Raw genomic sequence first — 27,238 nt, forward strand, 5'->3', positions numbered from 1 at the left:
TGGTCAACTGGAAAGTTCTATTTTTGTAGAGGTTGGGTAGTTGTATGCTGTTTGCACAGTCCTCTCTATTGAGGTGACACACTAATGGGTGGTATTACGAGACAATCCAAAAGGGTATGCAGTTCCTAACTGTTACTGGGGGACAAGAGGGTTGGATGGTCATGAGTTACAGGGGGAACGGGCAGTTCCTGCTGTTGAAATTAGGATCCTCACATGCTGGCTGGGTGTCATGCTTCATCATAGGGCTTTGCTCCTCGTCAGGTCGGTGCTGCAGAAGCCGCGCTTTACTTTATTTCATTTTGCTCTTTCCTCCAAAGAGGCGGCATTAGCCGTGATTCGTCCTCTCTTGTTTTGACTCAACTCTGCTAATGCCGCTGCTTATTTCACCTTTCTCGTTCTATAGCCTACTCTCCTAGAGGCTGGCTGTGCAACTCTGATATACACGAGCCATGCCTCGGCACAAAGTCGTCTTCGGCACCGATACATGCCGTACAGTAGGAACTGCATACCTTTTTTGTACTGACTATTGTTGGGGCACGTATGCTGGACCTCTAAAAGCCCTTTGTCCATCTTTTGTGAGGTATTACGAGACTACAGGCAATAGGGTGGAGTGTGTGGGTTCATTTGAGCAAAAAGTAGATGTTGTAAAGAGAGAGGTTTGCAGAGTACACATAAACATGTAGGATGATGAAGGGGCATTGAAAGGAGGTGACCAGGCAGCAAGGGAATGTTGGATACAAAGTTTGTATGTTACTATGTCTCCAGCCTCTACATTGATTACCACTATATGCCCTCCGTCCACTGCATCGTCAGACCTTATATTGTCTCCGGTATAGATCTGCCTGTAATTGATACCTTAATCTTACTTTTAATCCTATAAACTGTAGCCTATTTCAAATACCTTAAAATGACAATGCAATGTTATGCTATGCAGGGATGTAATGTAGCGGTCAGCTGGTGTAGCGGGTGTGTATTGTTTTGCCCACGTGCACCAGTAGCATGGCCCGAGGGAACAGTGGACCTGGCCAGCCTATCTTCTGTTTTTCATGGACCATCGTTAAGTCCACAGTTAACATCAACAACTATAATAAAGAGGGCACGTCCGCACTGTTCGGGGCAGAGACCTGAAACGAAAGTGCCCGTGTCCATGTCATCCTGCGCGCTGCTCCGCGCCTCCAGGCCAGGGCCTATGCTTAGTGTAACAGGGTGCACCAATTCCTGACCCTTCCTCCCCCAACCCCAGCATGCCATGCGCAGACATGGGAGCTGACCGCGCCAAGAGCAACAACCAATTCTTATTTGTCACATGTCGCTCGGCAATAGGAGCTGTGGGAGCGCTCAATCTGGAGAACATCAGTGACCAGAATGTGTAATGCCGCTGAGCTGATTTTGAACTAGAATGTCCATGTCCCAAAGTCTGCTTATAACTAATGTATGCATATATATACTTCTTGTCAAACCACAAAAATTAATAAAAGAAATATAATGTAATGTACAGGGTGTACCAATTTATTTATATAAAAATGGATGAGGCAGCAGGGTTAGTTATCTAAGGTCTTTGAATATTACAGGTGAAAGCCAATGATGATTCATTGCACTAAAACCCTGCATCCCATAACCTCCTGTTTAATTTTTTTTAATAGGTGCCTACTGTGTGACACTTTCCCTGGGCGCTTCAGAGTGCTCCAAGTCCTCCGCAGTAGAACAACAAGTATGAGGTAAGTGGATTCCTCCGTCCGAAGTAGGCTTTCAGTGAGCTCATCAATGACATTTATTGCCGGTTATTCTTAGTGAAGTGAACACAATGTATATCTCCCTTAAGCTTTGTAAAGTAGTTTGGGTTTCTGTAAATGTCATGGTAGACCATCCCATGGGGTTGAGCCCTAACTTTTAAAAGGCTTGGCAGTGCCTTTCAGACTCGTGTGTTGTGAGTCGGCAATTGAAGGCATCGGCTAGCCACGATGGACCTTTGATGCCCAAAAGGTTTATTTTTTGGAGGTCAAAAACTGAGTTTGAAAAAAACGAACCTGAAGACTACATCCAGACACTTACTGCGATGCATGCTTTTAGTGGCGGCCAATATAAGTCCCTGAAGACTGGGCTAATATAAATCTGAGGTGCTTATGCTCAGTCCAAATACAACATTTTAGATCCTTTATTCGTTCATGCTACAGTCCAAAAGCGGCAAGAAGCATATGACACAATGGCCTCGACAAGTCACGACAAAATATACAAGCAATCGGTAGACAAACACAGGAAAACATATGAATTAACAATGCATGCAAAAATATAAGTAACCACAGGTAGTCCGTCTTCTGAAGCAGAGAAGACAAAAATAGGTCTTACTTTATTGGGGCCTTTGGATGGAGCTACAGATACTTGAAGAATTGAAACTTCTGATCTGATCCTTAGTTTGTGTTGTCTTTATAGGACCGCCTCTCTGACGTGTTACCAGGCCACATAATCGGCTCCTTCCCTCCGTCTGACATTTTGCCTCACGCGCAGGCATGGGCCAATAGGCTGCGCTTCCAGGAAGAGCTCTAAAAACCCAAACAAATGTGAAAAAGAGATCATAAAATATGAAAGGTATCACGATTAATTGTTCATGCACAGACATAAACAATTATTGCACATTTGACAGCCCCTTGTAGCACGCTCTTCTGAGACAGACTCGCAGGTTCTTTGCTTCAAAGCTGTCCCTGCAGCAGAGAGAGAAGTATTCGTTTCACATCTCTCGGTGACTTCCGCTTTCACAACTTCACGGACTACTCTTATCTCGGGTGGGGTTGTGGTATTGCCACCACAGAACTAAAATAGTGAGCGGCAAAAACCGAACATAATTGCAGAAAGAAAGGACGCTGGCATTGGAGAACGAGAAACCGGGCAGGACGGTCGACTTAAGCGATGGTGCCTGTGGAAGAGGGGTGTCTACCATGGCGGACACGGGATAATCCTGAACAAACACATCTGGGGTAGTGGAAGGAGTCTCAGGTACGCACTCGTCTCCTTAGCAGACATTCCATTTTTCCAGTGATCATTACAGCCCTTGGGCCTTAATGTGGTGCTATTGCTGCTATTTGGGCATCCAAATGCACGTGCTCGGCTGGCTGTCTCACCCACGCACACCCCCCCCCCACACACACCCCCACGCACACACCCACACATCTGCTGCATAATGGGCTACTGGGAGGAAAGGTAAGGGGCTTGGTACAGCCCTCGAAAATCTCCCATGCAGCTCACAGAAGCTGACCCTTTCTTCAAACAGCGCCTCATCACATTCACTCTAGAGCAGAGGTCTTCAAACTTTTGTAGGTTGAGCCCCCCAAGTGAATTTTTTTAGATGTTGGGCCCCCCACCACCTGACAGAAATTTCTGGAATCGACCGCCACGTGCATATTCGGGGCATATCCAGCAAATAATGTTCAATACATTAAGAGTGTTTGGTAAACTGCAGGTATGTGAGTGGGTGTGGTGAAATGACAGAGGCTTATTACACAGCTCAAAACACCACTTTCCAAGAGCGGGTGAATGGTGTGAGTGCATGTGATCAGTTTGAGCGCATTGTGATCGCTGCGAGTGCAGAGTGATCACTGTGAGTGGAGGGTAAGCGGGTGAATGGTGTGAGTGCATCGGGATCAGTGTGAGTGCAGGGTGAGGGTGAAAGTGAAGGGCGAGAATGAGGAGAGAGATGTGTGAATGCAAGGTGCAATCCCAGACACTTGAAGTAACTCAGCATGTTATTGACGGCAGCGTAGGGTTTCAAATGTGTTAAACTATTGCTATTATGGCAGTAACCAGGGATCAGGGTGGAGGAAATAAATAATGTGCTGATCCCTCAACAAACTTCCAGTCTTATGATTAGGGTTGCCAGCTCATTATTTTGATGTCACAGATGGTATAAAATAAGCAGTCACCTAAAGCTGTATTTTCAGCACTTGTCTGTGTATACTTTGAACAGCAAATATAAATAGAGAGTACTTTTCATTGTTTTCTAGAGCTGCCTGAATGATCAATGACTGATAATAAAAGGGAACAAAGACAGAAAAGTCACATTACAAATGAATACATTCTTCTTTATTTATAATCATATTTAGTGTCAAGACAAGCAATTTGTAAGCTGTTTAAACACATGGCTGCCTGGTATTTTGCGCGCCTGCCTGTGTAATTTTAAAAGAAACTTTCAGGGACGTTTTATGGATTTTGGGGGCCCTGGGCCAAATGTATTTTGGGGGCCCCTGTTCGGACCAGCTTTGATTTTATGATCCCGTCTCAGCTCTTTCATGCCTTCTTTGGTCAAATACTAAATGTGTGTACATCTGATATTCAGTGATAGTGATGTGTGTTTTTAGTATGTAACACAACTGCAGCTCACTAATATTACTGCAAATAATCTCTGTCACACCCTCCCATTTCTCATAAGTGAGGTCCTCTATTGAGCTTAAATAAACCTTTTATATGCATGACGCATAAACACATTTTGTCTGTAATAGAGTCTTACACATTAAAAATGAATAGATAAACACTATTTACAACATTGTGTTTAAAAATTATTCAAGGTCATGAGGGCAAGACTCCATAGAACAGAGCTGGCTATTTCAGCCACCCTCACCCCACCCCCTTTGAAAGGCTGGGGCCCTGGGCCAGAGCCCACTTTGCCCATGCCTTTAAAGGTCTCTGGAAACTTTGTCTCCTTTCTGGGAAGAGCTAACTCTCCCAGGAGGGGGTTAATTCATAAAGCTGAAATACTTCAGCTGCAGTGGGAGGCAGGGGTCTCCTCCGCGATGATATCAAAAGCAAATGAACAGGACTGTATTGGTAGGCTTTTGGTTTTCGCAGACGAGAAGTCCTGCCTCCCACTGCAACTGAAGCATCAGCTCTATCAATTAACCCCCTCCTGGGAGAGTTAACAAGACAAAAGCATGGGCACATAGTGCCCCATCGATTTCGCCTCCCTCGGGAAAGAAAGTAAGATTAGAGTGGAGTGCGCGCCCCCCCTGAGATGGTGTGGCGCGCCCCACAGATTGAAGAACTCTGCTCTAGAGAGAGAACACACCCGGTGATGGAAGCCTCCAACCATCTGAAGAGTACTGCCCAGAGTACCAAGGGTGCCGCAGTGCCATACCAAGGCCACCCTGTGTCCCATATATAGGACATTCACCACCAAACAGCCTCTTCACGCTAATATCCTAGACCTAGTTCATGAGAAAAACTGATATTGAGCAAAAAGTTGCCCTGGTATCTCGATGGGGCCAGTCAGGGGCATTCTGGGGCAGGTAAATACCTGGGATTATTCTGGGGCACTCATGACCAGGCCCCAAGAGCTGATTTTGTTTCTGGAGTGTAATAAGTCTTTCACCGCTCTCTGGGGAGATTTCACATTATAGCCTCTTCCACCGGTGCCACACTTAAATCGACTGGCCGGTGACATCAAAACACCTTTTATGTGTGAGGGGAGAGAGAATATCAGTAGAGTGGGAATGCAGATGTCAAAACCTGTGAAAATTAAAGAGCGTTCGCATCTCACCTTTGATCACACAAAATATCAAATGTGAAGACTGCTCACCACAGGACTGAATTTGCCCCCAGACTTAGCTTTGCAAAGTTTACAAATGTAATTTATAGTGAAATGCTTTTAAATTTAACGATTCATATGTAAACAAGTGTTTTTAAATGATATTGGATTATCTGAGGCAAATAGGCGGTAAGCATGTTAGAAACATATGGAATTAGACAGCATCAATTTCTCTCTGAAAACCTTCTTTGCATGTTTATTAATTTCTCCTCGACACTGCAATCAGAAGCGGTAATATTTGCTTTAGTGGTTGTTGCATAAGGAATGTGCTGGCTTGATCACGTCTGCTTTAAGTTCTCTATTGAGAATGAGTTGAACTCCAACTGGTTATGTCTTCTAGACTATACACAAATTCCACATTTCAGCAATTGGAACTCTTCTGCCTTCCATCAAGTCTTTATGGCCTCTGACATTCTTCCTTCAGTCTTGCCCTTGTTGATTCGTCAATCGTCAAAGGTCTCAACTAGATGGCCCTGCTCCAGATCCACACACCTATGACCGTCAAGAAGAAGGCTCCATTGCCTACTGAAAACACAGAGAAAGAGCTATTGAATTGTGATGCTGCACGCCTCCAGTGCAGCGCATTCACTTAGGTCTCTGGGTTATGAGGATGCTTGTATCCAAGTCATGAGTCCCATTTTCAATAAAATAGGTGAGACATTGAGGAGCCTACCCCACCACACATTTTCTTTTGAGATGTATTAATAACAGGTGCCCCCTAACCTTGCCCCACGGAGTTGACACCCCAAGACCATTCCAGCAACCTCATGCCATTGTTCAGCAATCAAAATACTACCCTGATTGTTAACCTTGCTTTTCCCACCTCCCCATCTTGTACACTATTCTCCGTTCCTCCTGCCTGCCTCTCTGCATGGTTACCTGATGTCAGAATCCAACATCAGCAGTGGTCGGCACAGGTAGGCAAGGTGGGGTGCGGCAGGGCGCAGCAAGGCACGGCAGGGGGGAAATCTACAGACTACGGAATAGGTATTATTTAATTATACTTATTCCGTCGTCTGTCAACCAAACCCCCCCCCCCCCTCCAACCCCGACCCCACTGCGTTTACCTGTGCCGGCTGCCACTGTCCAATATTATCAAGATCCTATCATCCTTCAAGAGATCATCAACCCTACTGACTCAGTGTCTGCATCCCAGCTCTTACAAACTACACTCCTGAACATTAAAAGAAAGGTGCTTCCTGTTTCCAGAAGCAAATACCAAAGATGTACCCTATTCGTTTGACACCACCAGCCCCAAATTCCTGCTTGATCACTCATCCTCGCGTTCTGGCATGGTACGACTGCACTTGCAAGCTTTACAGCCTTCTTGACTGTCACCCACCATATCAAAATGGGTTCTAATCTAAGAGCCACCGCAGTTTTCATTTGTGAAATCCATACGATTCCACCCTCTGCCTTAACTTCTTGAACATCTGTATGGCCCCTGTCCAACCTTCATGGAGGGCACAGTAATAAGTATCCCAAGCCTGCTGAAAACACCCAGTTGCACAGCGTTTTGGGTGAGGCTCAGAGGTGGCCACCAGGTTCCAAACTGTGTTAAGGAGACCCAGACCTGCAGAACTGGATGCAACAAAACTGACTGAGTTTGGTTTGGCGGATCCCAAATTTTTTCCTTGTACTTGGTCTGACTTATTGGCCCCCACCAGTTCTGAATTAAGGAAACGTGTGCACTGTTCAATAAGGACCTCACTAAATCTACCTTATGCAACCGCTACGCACATTTTCCCCTTTCTTCTTCCCATAGAATCACCCTGGTGTTGGTGGTAGTGCTGTCACATCTGGTCTACCAAAACAGCCTTTCCCGTAGTCGCTAAATGTCCACTCCCAGTAGGTTGCGGAGAGCTCATACTCTCACTGCTCTTCACATTTTAGCCTAAGGCGATATGAACCCATCTGGTTCCCTAGCAGATAGAGAGCACAGTTAAAAACCTTGTGCTTAGTTCACAAGGCTGTGCATGATTCATGGCGTAAGAAAGTTTTTCTAGCCATATTTCCCAGCTAAACATTCGAGTCAATTACTCTGCAGGACTCTACCCACCAAAACGTGAACGATTTGGTGCCAGGTACAGCCATTTTCAAGGTTCTACCCTGCGGAACACTCAGCCACTGCACCTCAGACTTGAGGATGATTTCATAACATCCTGTAGGGTTCTGAACCCTTCTGCTCGGCCTATAACTTGATAGCTTTACCAAGGCTTTCAGATTTCTCATTCGTATACTGTTTACATCAGAAATCAATTTCTACCCAGTTGTGAGTGATGAGCAGGGCTGCTGTAACTATGTGTTTCTGTTTCTATTTCCACATATTTATGGGTTGGCTGCATTTGTCACATAATCCATCATCTGCTGTATAATCTACAGATTAAAAAAAAAATAGTTTCTTGCTCAAACAGATGAAAAGTTATCAAATGTTGTGATGTGTTAGTGCAGTGGAAGGCCTGTCGGAAGGGTTACCTGCTCATCTTTCAGTTGCTTATTTCTGTATTCAGTTGTTAAAGGGGTACAAGTGAAGTAAAACATTTGCCCAGATAGAATTACCATGTGCAAAAAAGACAGAAAAGGAAATACTATCCAAAAATGTGCTGCTTTATGCCACATAGTTTGGGTTTTCTTGCCGCGTAATTTAGTCAACCCTGCTACATAATTTGGCGCTTTCCTGTCGCATAATTCCAGTGGCCCTGGTGAGAATGGCATCCTCACCTGCATTAAGACTCCTCTGTCTTCTGGTCGATTCTCAAGGTCTGCATTGCTGCCCTGCCCATATTTACTGCCCGAGACCGTACCACGGCGTGCTGGTTGGCTGCTTGCGACCAAACCTTGTTTACTCTCATGTAATAGGGTTCTGAGATGGCAGCAATGCGGTATGAAGAGCTTTGTAGAACATTACAAAGAAATAAAATACTCCTAATATGCCAGCAGCCAATGGAATATGATGTTGATCGGTTCTGCAGTGATGTCAGTTGACGTGAACTCTTGCTTCTCTGCACCTTCTAAACTGGTGATGCAGTTACAGTAAGCACCATTTCCCCCTCTTAAGACGCATCTCAGAATGAAAGGATGAACAGCTACTTCCCTTCTGTGCTATCAGCATCACCCGGGAGATAGTTGGACAGCCCTTGCATATCCCGATTGGGTTGTTTGCCTGGCGCTGTGACTGTGACTTCCTTGAAGTGGTCCTGATGCTGACTGGCCTTACTGAAGCATGTAATATGGCAATTGTTACACAAGGTGACAGGCGGGTTATCTGGTATTCATACAGCTGGCTATACCAGAAAATGTTTGCGCAACCAGTGTATATTTTCTTGTCACTCGCGAGATCCGCTGTAAAGTGTGCTGCCCTTGGGTGCTGTTGATGGAATTTGAAGGACTCATGGCTTTTGTTGGTTGATAGTATTTTAATTTCTGTTTTTAAGGAGGACAGAGCTGTATGTTCGTTCCTGACCTGTTACAAATGTCTACCGTGGCTGGCTCTAGAATTCCTTTGCTGATTTTAAATGGTCTTATTTGTGATCTCTTCTGTTTGGGAAGTGCTGTTTTCTTTTTACATTCTACTGCTTTTTTCAACTTATTTTCACCAGTGTTCTAACCTTCCTTTTTTTTGTATTTAAATCCACTAGCTCCGTGGTCAGCAGTTTGCATTTTGAATTAGCGTCCTTCAGTTTGAGAGGGCAAATTTGTCTATATTTTCTGTAGTTAAGTATTAAATTAACGTAGTAGATTTACTTTTAAGGTAAGGGATGGTAGGGCTCGTGTGCTATGGCCGTTTGATGGGCAGAGAGTCAGTTTGGATATGGGGGCTGCATAGTAAACTTGAGATTTTTTGTGGTGTCAGAAGGAATAATATTATATGTGTGTCTGATTGTTTTGGGTTACTCTGTGCCTGGACGCAATCAAGTGAGCGTTATACCACTATGTAAAAATATTAAAAATGCTTGAGTTCTACAAAACGTCCTCGAATGGCATTTCGATGCCTTTGTAGATGGTGGAGGTCCTATATATATAGATCAGTGACTGATCCTCATAAGTGAGTACATTGACATATCCTGCTCTCAATAACAGTGCACGAGGAGCCCAAGGAGGCGGGCCATTGCTAGGATGCTTGCCTCCCCAGACAAGTGACGTTTTGCAACCCCAGTTCACTGTCGAATGAATCACCAGTGATGTCTGTGGGCTCTTGTGGGAACCCCGGCTCATGGTCCCCTAGTATTCTCATCAGCTGGGGTCTCCTCCACCGTTGCCAAAGGTAGGTAGCTTGATTGATGTACACAATACAGCGTCTTGGGTCCCTAAACTATCTGGAGCTTCTCACTTCAGAAATGTCTGTAAACGGTGCATTTTCGAAGTTGTGTTTTCTGTGAAGGCTTCCCCAATATGGCAGCCGTCACTCTGTGAATCAGAAGTGTTTGCATTTGAGACGCGTGGCTGCTTCCTAGACAGAGTCTCCTGTGAGTTCTCAGCTACTCTTTCAAGCCCATAACAGAGAATCTCTGAGCTGGTGTTCCTTGGCATATGTGTTCTTGTTTAATGATAGGAAGTTAGGGCACCCTATGTAAGTGATATACATTTAACACTACTACATCAGTACCTGCATTGCCACATTGGGTTCCCTGAGGCCAGCCTATCTACACAGAATATGCTCATTAAACTGCAGCATGTGGACTGTGTTTTCTGCACTGGGTTCTTTGTTGGCTTGGCACCTTCACGTTGAAGTTCTCCCCCAGTTTTCCTCGCTCACACTGGGTAAAATCCTGGCACTTAATATTGTTTGTATCGCTCTGTTCTGCCTTTTTTCTTTCTGCTGTAGACCTGCAAAATATTTTTAATGCACTTCCATAGGGTGTGTAAAGTAGGTCATATTATCATCTCAGAGACCATGATGGAACTCAGAAGGATTTTGTAGTAGAGGATGCCACGGCTCCCAACCTATCGGAGTATCCAGGGAGATGGCTCTGTTGCCCCATCAACCCCGGAGGTGGCCATACCCAGTTCATCAGACTGTTGCTGATGCACTGGAAAGAGACCAACACAGAATGTGACTAGTCTGGGCTAGCTGGTCTTTTTCTCTTCAATAACTTGGCCTCTTGCATTAGTTATTGGTTCTGGCTTGACAGTGCGCCTGCCTGCTGACCTCTTTTTTTTTCAATTGGTCAGCTTCTTTTAACAATTGCTTTGAAACAGTGCTGATCTAACTTTGATCGGCTAGGAGGTGAATACATCTTTCAGTTCGTGCCATTAGCAGTTTGGCGTATAATTCCACTGCCTAGGAAGTGGTTCTAATACATCTGTAAAGTACACTCAATCATCACACATTTTGTCACATTCGAGTATTTCTCTTGTTTATGCATTATATGCAAAAATTAATCATTCTGTCTTAGTTTTTTTCACTGCGACCTACATTGGTTCACTTTACAGCAAATGTAATTGATACAGTTTAATTGAGAGGAACATCCCTTTGGCTCTTTAGAAACCACATTCAGCCATGTGGCCTCTGATAAGATTTAGCATGTCCACCAGCTACCCTGTGTCTGCCACCTGGCTGCTACTTAAATAAAAATTCATTGTGCACAGAAGGTTTGGCAAAGTCCATAGGTCTAGATTATGAAAATGCATGCCAGTCCTATTGATTTTACCAGTGCTTGTTTTCAAATGTGAATGCTCGGACATATTCTCCTTCATCATGTTTACCCCCAAACAGGCAGCTGTGGTCCATGCTTGAGTGACCCGGGCTTGACTAAGGAAGCAATATGTATCTGGGACTACCAGAGAATGCAGCAAACATGATACAGGGCACTCAGAGTGCAGCTGTGAGATTATTGATGAAACTTTGGAGTCCAGCCCATGTCACTCCAACCCTGGCTAACTCCAATTGGCTGCTGGTGATAGTGCAATTTAAATGTTTGACCATTAACCTTAGGGCCATCTATCAGATGAGAACAAAACTGCAGTTCTTATTATGAATGTTCCTACCTTAGGATGTTACGTTATTCGCATTTGTATGCCACCAACCAAAATTGGTTCCTTCAGGTTCATATATAAGAACATTACACTTTGAGATATGATTGTTGTCCCATACCTGACTTGAAAACATTCAGAAGTCCACACCGACCAATAAATACCAAACTTTTTTTACAAATACCTTTAAGCTATTTTGGGAGTATTTCAATGGTGGTAGGGCATTCATGTTATCTTTTTCATTCTAAATCAAAACTGTGCAGTTCTGCCTCAATATGTAGGTTACAGGGCATCACTTTAATAAAGCAGTCGAACAAGAAAAGAAACAAGTATTTGCAATGCAATCGGTTTCGCCTTTGGGACCTTATATGTATTTTGCTATGCAGTACATTAGCCTGGGTGCTGAAACATCTTCTGTTCTTTAACATGGAGGGAAAGTAAGCACCAAACTGCGTAACAAGCCAGGTATGGGAACACCTGGAGCGAAATATTGTCTTTCAGCGGGAAATGGTATAGTCCAAAGTTCTGTTTTTAATATAAAATTAGGGCCATCGGTGGTCATATCATTGAAAATACAAGATTTGAAAACAATATTATGGTCTGCGGGTGCTCGTGGAAGACCATTTCTATGGACTGGAATCTAGAGAAGGCTAAAGTGATTCTGGTATTTTACTGACCTCTGCTGGTCATTTTTAATCATGAAAGTTAAATAGAGGCAGTTGCCAGAAAAATTTTAAAAAAAATATAGTCCCTAAGCAGAAAGCAATTCTAGTATTTTACTGACCTCTGTTGGTCATTTTCTATTAAGACAGTTATATAGAAGCAGTTGAACAGAAAAAAAGTCCCTAAGCGCAAGTAGACAAGTCCTAGGGCTGAATTCCAGAGCCCACAAAGTACATACACATATATATATATATATATATATATATATATATATATATATATATATATATATATATATATATACTAAAGTATATACAAGAGGTCTTGAATGCTCGACCTAAAAATGAAACCACTATAACATATTTGGAACAGTGCATGCCTGGAATCCTGGCTGTGCAAATATTAGCATCTTTAAACGCAGATCTCTGTGTAAAGGAGTTTTTCTTGGGGGTGTTAACCAAGGTGTCAATTGGGAAGCAATTTGATTCCATGAACATCCAATACCTGAAGGACTACCTAGAACTGTAGTTTACCAACAGCAAAACCTTCCACATTGTGCCTATTAACATTAAGCACCCATTCTAGGTCGTTCACTGAGTGCAGTGATGTCGGATTGTACCTCTTTTCACAGTTGGTTGTTTACGTCCACCTCTTTTTCTTGACCATGCTGAGCAATGCGTTCACAATTTATCTACTTCACTATAGCTGCTCGCCATCTGTTTGTTAGTGGAGCCAGGGTGGATTTCCATGTCTTAACAGTGGCTCTCTTTGCCAGTGACAGGGTGAGGCCCTGTTCTCTGTCCTCAACTTTCCGAAGTTGTGGGCGAGCGGACAGGCCCAGTAAGAACCGACCAGGGGTGCAGAGATCTGGTTTATTTAGGGTCTTGGTGAGGTGTGTGGTTACCACTGTCCAGAAATGGGCCACTATGGGGCACTCCCAAAAATCTGGAAATATCCTGCATTTTGAAGTATGCATTTGGAGCAGCCTGCTGTTGATGAACTAAATCCTCGGGTAACCCTTTTGGGAGGCCAAATAAGTAATACGTAAACAATTAAATAAAATGTATTTCATGTTTCTATGGACCGAATGTGTATATTCAAAAAATCTCATCCATTGCGCATCCTCCAGTTCATTGTTTAGGATAAGCTCCAGTTCTCTTCTAGTGGAAGACAGTTTGTTCCTAGAAATTAAGAGGAGAGCTCTAGAAAACCAAGTTAGTAATTTATGTTCTTTGCCTATTGTGAAAAGGTGCAGCGTCACTCTGTGGGCTTCATGTATTCAGTTCCCCAGTGTGGGTAGTTAGAAGACCGTGTGCGTCAGTCAAGTCTGTTAGGGATTGAATTTCGTCCAGGAGTTATAGTCTCCTACAGTCAGTAAACCCACCATTGTCCAAGCCTTCAGGGTTTGGCTCGGAAATGCTTGTGCTCTTGGGAGACCCACCTACAGCAGAGCTGGGGCCTAAGGGTGAGTGGATTTGGTTTTCAGCAGACATAGCCTCCAACAGAAGAAGACGTGCTGCTGAAAAGCGTTCAAAATACTGTAATTGTTTGAGGGTATCAAAACATGTTGGTAAAAAGGTACCCTGCATTTAGGCAGTGAAGGATGGATACATGGAGCTGCACGCCTTTGTAGTCTCAGTGAGGAACCATGATTGCTATGGCCTCATAGTACATTTTCTGTCTGGGTGCACTTTTGTGTAGATCTCGGAAGGCCATCAGTCAAGTAGGAGGAAACATCTTTTGATAGTGTCCGTTGTTTTGTTGGTGTCTGGAGAACAGCGTCAGATCAGTATCCAGAGAAAGAGTTTGTGGGTTCAGGGTAGAGATTTGTTCATTAAAAGCAGTTTAACTACTTTTTTGAATGAAGTGATTGAAGGGATCAGTCTGATTTCCGGGGGCAGAGAGTTCCAGATTCTCTGGGCCAATCTGGAGAAGGCTTGGTTGTAGGTTTTCTTCTTTTTATTACATTTTTGAGGTTCCAACAGTAAGGTGCTGGTGCTTCTAGATGATCTGCCACCACCAGACAGTTCCAGTTTGTCAGATCGGTACTTCGGTGTATTGAAGTGTAGGGATTTGTGGGTCATGCATCTAAGGACTGCTAATGAGTGTTTTTCTTCCCAGCCTCCCTCCTGTCCAACCTCTGGTATGTGGTGGCATGGGTCAGTGGGTCCTCAGGACATAAACCACAGCCAGTTGTCACTGTGGATTCTGGGGTCACACACTTTGCATTCCTCCAGGGAGAAAATCCATGATCTCACCCAGCCCGATTTCACCTCTGTTAAAGCTGACTGACGCATTCACCCTAGAGGAGGCTGAAGCAGCCATGAATGCACAAAAAACCCTTCATCTGGACCGTGTTCTGATTGATCCTCAAGTCCGACCTTGCTGTGTGAATGCCCTTAAAGTATGTGTGGAAATGCAAGTATTGCACTGGGATTCGTCCCTCCATCCTCTTGGACCATTGTAATAGTCCACATATGTCGGAAGCAGGATTTAGCTAATGCCAGAAATTACTGACCAGTTTGCCTGTTTGATTCCATGGGGAGACTATTTTGTGAGATGATGATTCTCATGGGTGCAATCATGGGAGGTGAAAGTAATGTCCTTAGTGGGACCTATGCTTCGAACCTTTTCTTATTAATATGAAATCCGTGAATACTTGCTCTGTTTGCAGCTGGAATATGACTTGGAATCCTTCAACTGGTCCAAGTTTCGCTCATAAACACCTTGGTGCGGGTTGACTGTTGCCTGAATAAGAGTATGTGTGAACCCCATATTCACTGAAAAGTGAGAGCTGCATGGCTATTCTTTGGCTTTTATCCTACTCAATATATTTATCACTTCTTTGACTTCTTCCTCCAAGAAGTGGCCTTGAATATACCTACATTTGGAGCGGTTCCTGTCCCCATGCTGCTCTAGGGCTAACTAACACTCCCATGTGCTTGCACAGAGAACGGCCTTTCAGACTTCTGGCATGCTTTGAGAGATTTTGTGAGATCAACCAAAAAATAAAGTATACGTTAGTGGGAAACCATTCCTCCAAAATACGAGGATGCAGAACAGGGTTCTCTGGGAGCAAGATGCTCACTTTTACTACTCGCGTTTCTTATTCTCAACTATGGGGATATTGTCTGTCACGTAATGAAATCTAAACTGATTTTCATATCAACTCCAAGAAATTGTTCTACTTTTGACGACTTTGGGATCTATGAAGCTTTAGCAATATACACTAAGTCAGTTTGAGTGCCTTACATGTAGCTGAACTATTGGGGCAATTTTGGTATCTCTGGAAAATCACTTAAGATCTTTCAAATGTTGTCCACAGGCGGCTCTTGCCTTCTGTCTATGGGAAGAACTTGGTGTTAGGTATTGCTCGCAGACAGCTCTATCGCTGCTTGTGTACTAGCTTCACCTTTGGGCCAATCCTAGAGGCTTTTTGAAAAACAATGCTGTGACGGATTTACTCAAATGGCAAATACCTTCTTTGGCTACCATTCGTAATGAATGCACCAGCTGGATAAGATTTATTACACTTTTGGTCCCCAGTTGGCACCATCATAAAGACATTGGTATGGGCAGTGTATAGCTTTATAGGATATTGAAGTTGTAGATACTAGTAGCCTTGGCATCATATTTAGACATGAAAACCCTGGAAGTAAGGGAACCTGAATGTACCTACTGCACACGCACTCTCTAGATTCTCAACTAAATTGGGAATTTTGCATTTGGCCCAACGAATACAGATGACGATTGTGCAATAAACTTTATTTCATGTTTCATTGCAGTGCCCATGCTACAAAGTTCTTTAGACAGGATGCCTTGTTCCACTGTTTAGGCACAATAACATATGTCCTGTTTCTCTGCAATGAAATTGTCTCTCGCCACAGAATCCCATGCTGTTGATTCCATTGTTGTAGAATTTACCAAGGTTCGTGCAATCTATTCATTTTTATTGTGGTACCTTTCTATAAATTGATTTTTTTATGTTAGTCCCTATGTGTGAGTTGCTTCTTTCCTCGCATGACCCACTGGTTTTGTAGTTTGCATTATTCACAAGGAGATGTTGCTATGAGAAATAGGCTACTGGAGTTGTTTTATTACTTTTTATTATAAATCAGTATATTAGCATTCAAAGTATTTTGTATATTATAACTTGTATGAATTTTGGGAGGATATAACGTGCAACAGTTTTAATGGAATGATATGAACCGAAGCAAATGTTTGTGATGGTGGTTGAATTCTCGTCCAATTGCACTTTGCAGATGTTCCTGAAAGCACTTTAAACCCTTTCGCTCAATAAAGTGAAATAATGCAGCAGGTGGATTTCTGAAATGTGCAATTTAAAAAAAAAAAAATGCATTCATCTTTTATTTTTTTAATTTTACATTCTCTCATTGACACATACATCTTTGTTTTTCAATTTTCCATTTTTCCAGTAAATAACAATAGCATAGAGTAGTTTTTTTGTGGACTCCGGTAGCATACATTTGAAAATAAAGAAATCTAAGAGTGTATAATAATGACGTTAAATGAACCACAATAACAGCCACTTCATCTATGCAATAATTCTCTATGGTCCTTCTTCAGTTTCTGCTGCAGATATTGTCAACATAAAAATGGTATGATCTTGGGCAATCTAGAGCATGGCGGTAAACGAGCGGTAAGAAGCAGCCTCCAGTCAGTCGGCCATCATTCAATTTGTCATCTGTTCTCGCCCTTTCCCTATATATAGGCTCTACCTCTAACCGCTCCTCAGCATCTATGAACTGCTTTTTGATGGTGGGATTGAGGCTCCTTACCAAGTTACCAAGCCGTGATAGCAATGCATCTGTTTCCAGAATACCCCTCAATCTTTAGTGCCGAGAAGCCCTCAGGTTAAAGTGCACTCATAAATACATTAGTTGTAGCCCAACGTCTGGTAAAAACTCTCATTGCTGAAATTGGACGTGAAGGGAGTATACATGGAAGTCCCTCTCACGGGTCCTGAGGCAGTCAGTGGCTCTCCGTGGTGGGTCCGTCAGTTGTCACTGGTGCTCCATGACCGAAGATTCTGCTCCACCGTGGAAGGTTAGCCGACGCTCCCTTTGTGTTCGTAGCTTCGTCGGGCAGTCAAGGCTTGGACTAGGCAGTGGTAGAAGGTCGAGTCCAGGTACAGTGTGACGCAGTAATCGTACTCAGTAGAGATAAATGTCCAGTCAGCTGTGTTGCTTTCAGTGAAGCAGGACAGTAAGCAATCGGGGAAAGATATTACACTCAAGGAGAAGATGAACAAAATGAACGTAGAGATCCCAGCTCCTTCAGAAGCTGAGCCATGACTCTGAACTGGTTTGGGGCACTGGAGGTCGGCCCCTTATTCATTGAGCACACCTCTATGGAAGCGTAAGTGAAGACTGTCATCTTCTAATCCGGAGCAGTGCAAAAAGCACGTGTTTGGAGGAGCTAAGATATCCATTTTTTGTGTCGGTCGGGGAGCTATAGTGCATTTAGCAGAGTGGGGTAGAATCCGTGAAGTCCTCCATTGGGAGGGGCACATAGATGAGACCATCAGGGGGTGGGGGTGGGGGGGATTAGTGGAAGAGAGCTTATGAATAACTCAGGTGCTGCAGTGTGCCGCCTCATTCTGATACTATGTCTTACTTGAGCAGTGTTGCAGCTTTTCACGTGTTGCACATATAGCAGGCTTGCAAAGCATTTATTCTTAACTAGCAGATGATGCTCCCTTCCCATTGGTTCTGTATTCCAGATTGATGCCACATGCCACGACATTATGACTTTCCCTGAAATATTTTAATTCGGTCATTACTTAATTCGGGATCGTTTGTTTCGCCTGGGACCAGAGAACTGTCCTCGCTGCTGTCTTGGACCGCCAGAACTGGGATTTTACCTGCTTCCAACGCTGCTCCTCGCCGGACCCGCTGTGCGGGTCCCGCTTCGTTCTTCCCTCTTGCGGTGACTCTGCGTGCTGTGAGGACCTCTTGGGCATTATTGCTGTTGTTGGTGTGTGTGTGGGGATCACCAGGGCTGCGAGCTGACCCGCAGGGACTCAAAGTACCAGGAGTCCCTGCGTGAGGTCGAGACCCGCAACACCTGGGTCGCTCTCCCTGCCTGCCCCACCCCTTCCTCAGCAAATAAGTTCCTGCAGCTGTGTAGCACCATTGGGATCGTTTGTTTCGCCTGGGACCAGAGAACTGTCCTCGCTGCTGTCTTGGACCGCCAGAACTGGGATTTTACCTGCTTCCAACGCTGCTCCTCGCCGGACCCGCTGCGCGGGTCCCGCTTCGTTCTTCCCTCTTGCGGTGACTCTGCGTGCTGTGAGGACCTCTGGGGCATTATTGCTGTTGTTGGTGTGTGTGTGGGGATCACCAGGGCTGCGAGCTGACCCGCAGGGACTAAAAGTACCAGGAGTCCCTGCGTGAGGTCGAGACCCGCAACACCTGGGTCGCTCTCCCTGCCTGCCCCACCCCTTCCTCAGCAAATAAGTTCCTGCAGCTGTGTAGCACCATTGGGATCGTTTGTTTCGCCTGGGACCAGAGAACTGTCCTCGCTGCTGTCTTGGACCGCCAGAACTGGGATTTTACCTGCTTCCAACGCTGCTCCTCGCCGGACCCGCTGCGCGGGTCCCGCTTCATTCTTCCCTCTTGCGGTGACTCTGCGTGCTGTGAGGACCTCTGGGGCATTATTGCTGTTGTTGGTGTGTGTGTGGGGATCACCAGGGCTGCGAGCTGACCCGCAGGGACTCAAAGTACCAGGAGTCCCTGCGTGAGGTCGAGACCCGCAACACCTGGGTCGCTCTCCCTGCCTGCCCCACCCCTTCCTCAGCAAATAAGTTCCTGCAGCTGTGTAGCACCATTGGGATCGTTTGTTTCGCCTGGGACCAGAGAACTGTCCTCGCTGCTGTCTTGGACCGCCAGAACTGGGATTTTACCTGCTTCCAACGCTGCTCCTCGCCGGACCCGCTGCGCGGGTCCCGCTTCGTTCTTCCCTCTTGCGGTGACTCTGCGTGCTGTGAGGACCTCTGGGGCATTATTGCTGTTGTTGGTGTGTGTGTGGGGATCACCAGGGCTGCGAGCTGACCCGCAGGGACTCAAAGTACCAGGAGTCCCTGCGTGAGGTCGAGACCCGCAACACCTGGGTCGCTCTCCCTGCCTGCCCCACCCCTTCCTCAGCAAATAAGTTCCTGCAGCTGTGTAGCACCATTGGGATCGTTTGTTTCGCCTGGGACCAGAGAACTGTCCTCGCTGCTGTCTTGGACCGCCAGAACTGGGATTTTACCTGCTTCCAACGCTGCTCCTCGCCGGACCCGCTGCGCGGGTCCCGCTTCGTTCTTCCCTCTTGCGGTGACTCTGCGTGCTGTGAGGACCTCTGGGGCATTATTGCTGTTGTTGGTGTGTGTGTGGGGATCACCAGGGCTGCGAGCTGACCCGCAGGGACTCAAAGTACCAGGAGTCCCTGCGTGAGGTCGAGACCCGCAACACCTGGGTCGCTCTCCCTGCCTGCCCCACCCCTTCCTCACCACTTACCTTATTACTGGTCTCTGTTCCCGCTGCGCGGGAGCGCCCGGGGTGAAGCCCGGGCAAAGGGCGGGCCGTCTGAGGCCGGGCTGGGCCGTGTCTCTTTCGCCCGAGCAGGATTGTTTGTTGGTGGTCATTACAGCTGTCAGGGAGTATCATGGCTTCAAGTCCCACTGTTGGTATATCACTGTTAGCAGGGGGACTGAACCAAGGGACCCTAGATGGTTATTTTACTAGGACTTTACTAGAAGCTGATAGGGAGCAAGCACTGGTTGAGCGACGAATTGAGCGTCGTCGCTCGATTGAATCCATGAAGGGTAGACGCCCATCTTTAGACCCCCTACAATTGATTGTTTCACCTCCTCTGAGTATCCTTAGCTTATCCGAAGGCCCTGATGTGTCTCAATTAGACAGCACTCCCGTACTCTTCAGCGAAAAATCTCCTGTACCTGACATAACTGCTCCTTTGTCTCTTATTCCTGTACTCCCTGTTAGAGGCCCAACTACAGTGGTGGAGATTCATCATGAGCCATGTCCTATAGTTGTAGGGACCGCACATGTGAATAGAGCTAGGAAAAAAGCGACTTCTAAGGTGCTGGGGCCCCCTCTTAGTAAAAGGAGAAAGAGGGGGGGTGAGCAACCTAAAGCCAAAATTAGTCACTCAGACTTTGGTAAACCGTCTAAATCTTTTGTATTGTCCTTAGATAAGCCAGCAACTACATCCCTACAGGCACAACCTACGGGGAATGAGGTAGTATCTCCTGCTCTCCTAGGTGGCATAGAACAGCTAATCAAATCCCTCATGTTCCCTATCAAACAAACACTAGACAGGTTGGAACAAAGGTTAGGGACCCTAGAGCAAACCATTGCTGCTAATACTGGGTTGTTAAAAACTTTTGAGAAATCGGTACTGCCCTCTCCAGCTCCCGCAGCACTTGCTGCTATTAGTACTACTCGCAGCAAAGAGGCAAATAAAACCACTAAATCCACCATTAGTGTTAAGCAGAAGGCTCCGCCTAAAACTATTGAGCAGCCTGCACAGAATGATGATAGAGTAGCTGTGGGGGGGCACAGTATTCTCCACCCAAAACCTGATAGCAATAGAGGGGTATGTAATGCGCAAGCAGTGACCACAGAGTATAATGGGCGTACAGTTGAGCTACCCCCTGAATCAGTACCATATGTGGTAGTCCTTACTGGAGTTCCCGCGCTAGCAGAAGGTACAAGAGAGGGTTTCTTCCAGCTAAAGCACAAAGTTATGCATTGGTTGGCCCTGAATAGACCTCTCCCCTGTAATATCGATGGCGATATCTTGCATGTTCGGCGCCTCCCGTGGCTAGGTCGCAGGGTTAAGGACCTACAGGGGGATATTATTATTGTCAACTTCAGAGAGCAGGGAGTTGTTAGGCATATATTAAACTGGTTCCCGGGGAGTGGAAGTAATCTTATCACTCCCTACGACCTAACGTATTTCTATCCAAGACCCCTGGTAGGTCCCCCAGTAAATCCTGGGATCTTAGCTTGTGATAGACCTAGTCATCATCCCGCACCCCGAAGCAACTGGCCTGTGCCCCATGCATTGTACCCCTTGGCTCCTAAAAGATCTGTTGGGTGGCATAATATTCCACAGAGTCAGTGTGGTCCTAGATGGAGAGGTATAACAGGCCCACTGACTCCACTGACCCCCCTGGATGTGTCAAATAGATTTAATGCCCTCTCGGGTATGAGCGATTGTGATTGACAGTCAGGGCCCTTAGGGTATTCTATACCTGCCTCCATGGAAGTGGAGGGATTGGCTGACCGTGGTAACACCCCTAAGACGCTGTTACCCGACCAGGGATTGTACTCTCCAGTGGCCATCCATTCTCCTAATCGATCCACACTAAGCAATCCAATAGTGGTAGCGGAGGTTGTGAATTCAGACGACACTAGTGCTTCTTGTATAAAGAATACTGCACATGTACAGGGAGGGTCCGATGGCAATGGACCGATGATGGGGGTTATGTGTTGGAATATAGCGGGCATTTGTAGGAATCTGGACCTCCCCGAATGGCACTCACAGGTAGAACAGCACTGTATCTGCATCTTCCAGGAAACTTGGAGAATTGAACCTGTATACAAAGTTGGATATTCCACATATTATCTGCCTGCCCTTCAGTCACCATCTGGGAGGGGCCGGTCTTCGGGGGGACTCCTCATCTGGGTGGATATCTCTTTGGGGTGTAGTATTACTCAGAAGTATAGTGGCTCAATGGACATCCTTAGAATCTCACTGAAAGGCCCAGGATTTAGGGGGCACCTAGAGATTCTGAATGTGTATGCCAGAGGTACTAGAGGTAGCTCTCTTTCCCCCACTATAGTATTACTGGAGAAAGTCTTAGATGAGTGTGGTGAGGATGCCCAAGTTATGATTGCAGGAGACTTGAATTGCACGTTCGAACCACTTGCCGCAGAAGATATTCTGGGTGTGGTAGAGGATGATGTGAGGAGGGGTATCCCAGCATTATCTGTTGAGCCGATAAAGAGATGGACAGAGAGGGCGATACAGTTAAATTCTATGACCCTGGAGCACGGCCTGCGAGCCATTAATGGAAGAACCACCTCTGACCCATTGGGCAGTCATACATATAACAGGGCTAACCATTCTTCCCGGATCGACTACATCTTGCTTGATTTTGACCTTTGGCAGTCTGTTGTGGATATGGCTGTAGTACCTACCATAGATAGCGATCATAATTTCCTTTCGCTTTCCCTAAGGCACCTATGGTCAAATCATAGTACCCCAACCTTATCACCAGCCAAAAGGTTAACATCGGATGTCACCCTGTCTAATTGCGGTAGGCGTCTCAAATGGCGGAAAGTAGCCTCTGACGCACCAAAATTACAGGCCATAGATCAATTTTTGGAAGCTACACTAAGTGAGATGGCAACAATCTCCTTAGATCATTCTGCTATACCCAGGATTACGCTGATGTTCCAGGAGACCATCAATTCGATTGGTAATTTTTTCAAGGCGCAAGTACGTGTAGGTAGGCCGGATGGCCACCCCAGGTCAAAAGATAAGCAGGGGTGGTATACGTCAAAATGCAGAGAATTGAAGGCGTGCCTTATTCAAGCTGTTAGGACAAAATCGCAGCCCCTTGTGCTGCAGGCTAGAGCAGAATACAAACGAGTGATTGGCATTGCAAAAAAGGAATGGGAAGACGAATACTGGCAAACTCTAAGAGAAGCAAGCACTGGGCGGGATGCAGCCCGTTTTTGGAATACTATCAGGGAAAGGAACAGACCTGATAGTAACTTTATAACGTGCAACATAACTGGTCAGGCCTGGTTCGAACATTTTACTAACTTGTATTCGAATCTTCAAGAGGCATTTGCCCCCCCCCCCCCCCGCATCCTACGGACCCCTAGTACCCACGAGAAATGAAATGGTTTCCCCATTTACAATTAAAGAAGTAGAACACGCAATTGGGTGTATTGTGCCACATAAAGCAGCGGGACCTGACGGAGTTCCGGGGGATCTGCTGCGTTCAAACCTGCAGAGGTGGGGGAAGCTTATTCACCTTCTGATTAGTGCAATCGACAAAGGAGCAGCCATTCCCGACTCTTGGAAGGGGGCAGAGGTTGTCCCTATCTTTAAGAAAGGCCGGAGGTACGACCCTGCCAACTACCGACCAATAAGTCTATTGGATTCAACCCAGAAGGTTGTGGGAAAGGTGCTCCTAGAAAGAATCCTCCAATGGATTAAGGACGAAGAGATTCTGTCCGACTATCAGGCTGGTTTCAGGGCTGGAATGGGCACGATAGAGCAGGCCTTCAGGCTCTTATTACTATATTGGAAGGTGGTAGTGACAGGCGGAGGCAGTCTTTATTTGGCATTCATCGACCTGAAGACTGCCTTCGACCTTGTGCCCAGAGAACAGTTATGGGGCGTGTTAGCTGAAATGGGGATTCCACTAAACATCCTCTCCATCTTAGTGCTCCTGCATGATGGCAATTATGCGCAGGTACGTTGGGGTACCGATGGCCAGAAAACTAGCAGGATCCCAGTGGCAAAAGGGGTGCGTCAGGGCTGTGTCCTGGCTCCAACCCTTTTTTCACTTTATGTGAATGGGGTTGTGGACCATCTACACAAACAACCTTCGGACGCACCATCATTGGCAGGGGAGAGAATTCCCACCCTTCTCTTTGCCGATGATACGCTTCTAATCTCAAAAAGCTCGGCGGGTCTACAGAAACTTTTAAACAACTTTCAGACCTTCTGTGACCAACGGGGCCTAGTAATAAATACAAATAAAACTAAGTACCTGGTATTAAACTCCCCCAAAAAATTAGGCCGACCCCCTGTTCTTAGTGAAACCCCTCTGGAAAGGGTCACTGTTTTTGACTATCTAGGGATCCGTATTACAGATTCCATGCAGTGGACCCCTCATTTATTAAAAATGTCTCTTAATCATAAAAGGGTTATAGGGGCACTTGTTAGAGAGCAGAGATCTTCTTCAACCAAGCCCATTGCCCCTGTTCTGGATATCTACAGGGCAAAGGGAGTTAGTTCCGCTTTGTATGGCGCTGAACTTTGGGGTACCTCTAACATCAGCGTCCTAACTAGGTCTGAGAATACGTTTTTAAAATGTATTATGTCTCTCCCGCAGAGTACACCCACGCTACCCCTCTTTTTGGACCTTGGTTGCCAGCAAATTAGTGACGTAGCAAAACTGCGTCCACTGCTTTTATGGGCTAGGCTATGGCGTGTCCCCGAACTCGCCAAGTATGCTAAAGGCCTAGCAGAGGTGATGTCGATGGTAGGCTGGTGTAGGATCAGATGGCTTACTGATGTCAAGTCTATGCTTGGCAAACTAGGCCTTAGTGAAGCTTGGGAAAACAGGTCTTCCCCTCCGAAAGCAGCCTTGAAAACCTTATATTGGAATTGGGTTAGAAGCAGAATTTCCACGGATCCTTCTCATGGTAGGCTCACAGAAGAATTTTTAGTGCATAAGGACTCACCCTGTTTGGAGCTCTACCTGGATTTGGTCTGGAAGCCATATGATCGGCCCCTTTATTTTAGATTTAGAGCAGGGTCCCTCCCTGTGCGTGCCCTAACATCTTGCTGGAAACCGCCCTACCAGACAGTTGCATCTTGTCCCTCCTGTAGCACTTCCAAAGAGACAATTGAACATTTTCTTTTTGCGTGCCCGACCTATGTTAGCCCAGGGCAAACGTGGCTTAAGCCCGTGTGTAGGGCCTTGGGCACTAGGCATTCATCTGTGGCACTTCGAATTTTAATATCAGATACCCGGCCCTTGTATGTTTTTAGCCTCTCGAAATTTCTGTCATGGGCTTGGTCAATCAGGGCAAAACGGCTGTTAATCACTGTTTAATTGATGACTTTTAATTGTTTATTTGTTTGATAACTCGCTTTTCCTTTTTTGCATAAAAACCTGTATTTGTTTTTCTTGTTTTTAGATACAAAATTTTAAACGATTGTGCTTTTTTTATCTGTCGCTTTTATGATGTAACAATCGAAATAAAGCTGTTGACTGACATTACCCAAACAATGACAGACCATTTTAGTTTGGGGCACAGATTTCTGTAGTTTCCCAAGTGTAATGCACACAGATAACATTTGTTGATGCCTTTGCATTTTATGCAGTATTTTCAGTCACTATGCATGCTACAGGCTTTCTTTATATTCTTTCTGACATAATTATTGATTTAATTAAGATCGAGCACGCTTTACAAGTAAACACCTGTAGTGACGTGGTGTCTAGCTAAAGACCATCTTTAGTTCAAGATATAGAAGGATCAAGAGTTCCAAGATGGCAGCACAGTTCTTAAGTCATGTGATCCCGGTGTAGTGAGGCTCCTTCGTGAAGATGGGGAGTGCTCGCAAATAAAGACTCACACACAGGTTTTCAGGAGTAACTGCAGGGGTGCCAGAGTATGACTTCGCCCGTATCGTTACTGCTTCCACGACACTGTGCCCGGTATTAGGATGTACGCATGTGTGAACATGATGACGCCACTTGTGTCACATGACACACTACATTTCTCCCCAAATGTGTTTTTCTGTAAACACTAACTTACAAACACAACATATGCAGTCCACAACGTTGCCTGCTAAATCTAACCCCATTTGGAAATTAAGAGGACACAAAGTCTGTCAGTCTGGTGGACGGCTGTTTGTGTGGCCTTAAGTGATTGGAGTGTTCTGTGTCTTTGGGGTTAGCGGATTATGTTGGGCGCTTGTCAGTCTCTGAAGGTGAGGGTCCTAGGCTAGCAGGGGCTTCTCCCTGTTAAGCATCCTGTCATGACCAAACCTATCTCCAGAATAGTCGTCGGGGAGTCCTCTTCATCAATACCCCGTCCGCTTTCCATTTGTGAAAGGCAGATATATTTCTTGTATCTGGCCATATCCTTGTTTCGTGGTCACCATAGTCCCTCAGATGTGGGCCACCAGAAAAGGGTGTCCTTCAACATGAAGACAACCCCCCCCCCCCCACCCTCCCCCTCACTCTCTCTGTTACGGAGGAGCACATAGTCTCTTACAGTAATGTTTTACTCATGTGCCCGTCTGTGTGACTTGCATGGGTACTATTTTGTGTTCAGGCTGGCTGGCAATCACATCAAGAGGAGTGGGCGACCATGAATGAGTGTGGGGGAATCGCATCTTATGTGCCCGATCCAAACAGGACTTCACCCGGTGATTGTCAGGTAGTACTGTGGGATGTTAACCTATAGGCACCTAGGAACCTGTTCTGGCAGCTACAAACTCTTTAGCATGCATATTGCTTTTAGCAGAGTCAGGAAGTTAACTAAAATAGACAGCACAGGCAGGGAAAAAGACGGATAGAAGAATTACATAGCTGACAAAATTGATGCCACAAACAAGATGGTTTCAGTTTATGCTAACCGAGATTATTTGCGATTTCCACATGCTCAGAGTTGGTACTTGTCACAGTCTCTACAAAAGGAAATTTGAAACCTGCGTCCGTTATTACCAGCATGTGGCGGCCACCTGGTAGTGACATAAAGTCTGCGCTGACGTCGTGCCATAACTCAAAGCTTGGTTCTTCTGTGATGACAGGGGCAGACTTGCCAGGTGCACTGTTCACTTGGCACTGGGCCACAGTCTGATCCATGTAGGTGTCAATACCTAGACACCACATCTTTTCTTGAAGCCGTGCTTTTGTTTTGGTAGCACGCTGATATCCGGTATGAGCTAGGTCGACAAACCGTTGTTGCAGTACTGAAGGGATGGTGAGTGGAGGCCCTCTGAGAAGAATGTCCTCTCCTGTGGTGTTTAATTTGTCTCGCATGTGCAACAGCGCCTTCAGCTTTCGGTTGCTGTTCTCATCGCAGCAGCCTATATCTTTGAGAAAGTGTTATCACTGGTTGTCACACGCTGCTGTGTATGCTCAATGGAGGCAAGGATCATTCTGCGTAGTTACGGCAATGTTGGACAGCTTGGTGGTGCGAGGACAGATAAACAAGGACCGCCCACTCGACATTTGCTCCAGCA

General features: G+C 45.7%; 1 protein-coding gene across 4 annotated transcripts in view; it reads left to right on the forward strand.

The window, feature by feature from the left end:
• ELF4 (E74 like ETS transcription factor 4) overlaps positions 1-27,238 on the forward strand; it is a 289,452-nt gene that overhangs the window by 78,137 nt on the left and 184,077 nt on the right. For all 4 annotated transcript variants that reach the window (XM_085607648.1, XM_085607647.1, XM_085607645.1 and 1 more), the window contains exon 2: positions 1,644-1,718. The gene's annotated coding sequence lies outside the window, so the exon portion shown is untranslated. The remainder of the gene's footprint in view (positions 1-1,643; positions 1,719-27,238) is intronic.

This window comes from Triturus cristatus, chromosome 5_2 (assembly GCF_964204655.1).
Source record: "Triturus cristatus chromosome 5_2, aTriCri1.1, whole genome shotgun sequence".
Taxonomy (NCBI): domain Eukaryota; kingdom Metazoa; phylum Chordata; class Amphibia; order Caudata; family Salamandridae; genus Triturus; species Triturus cristatus.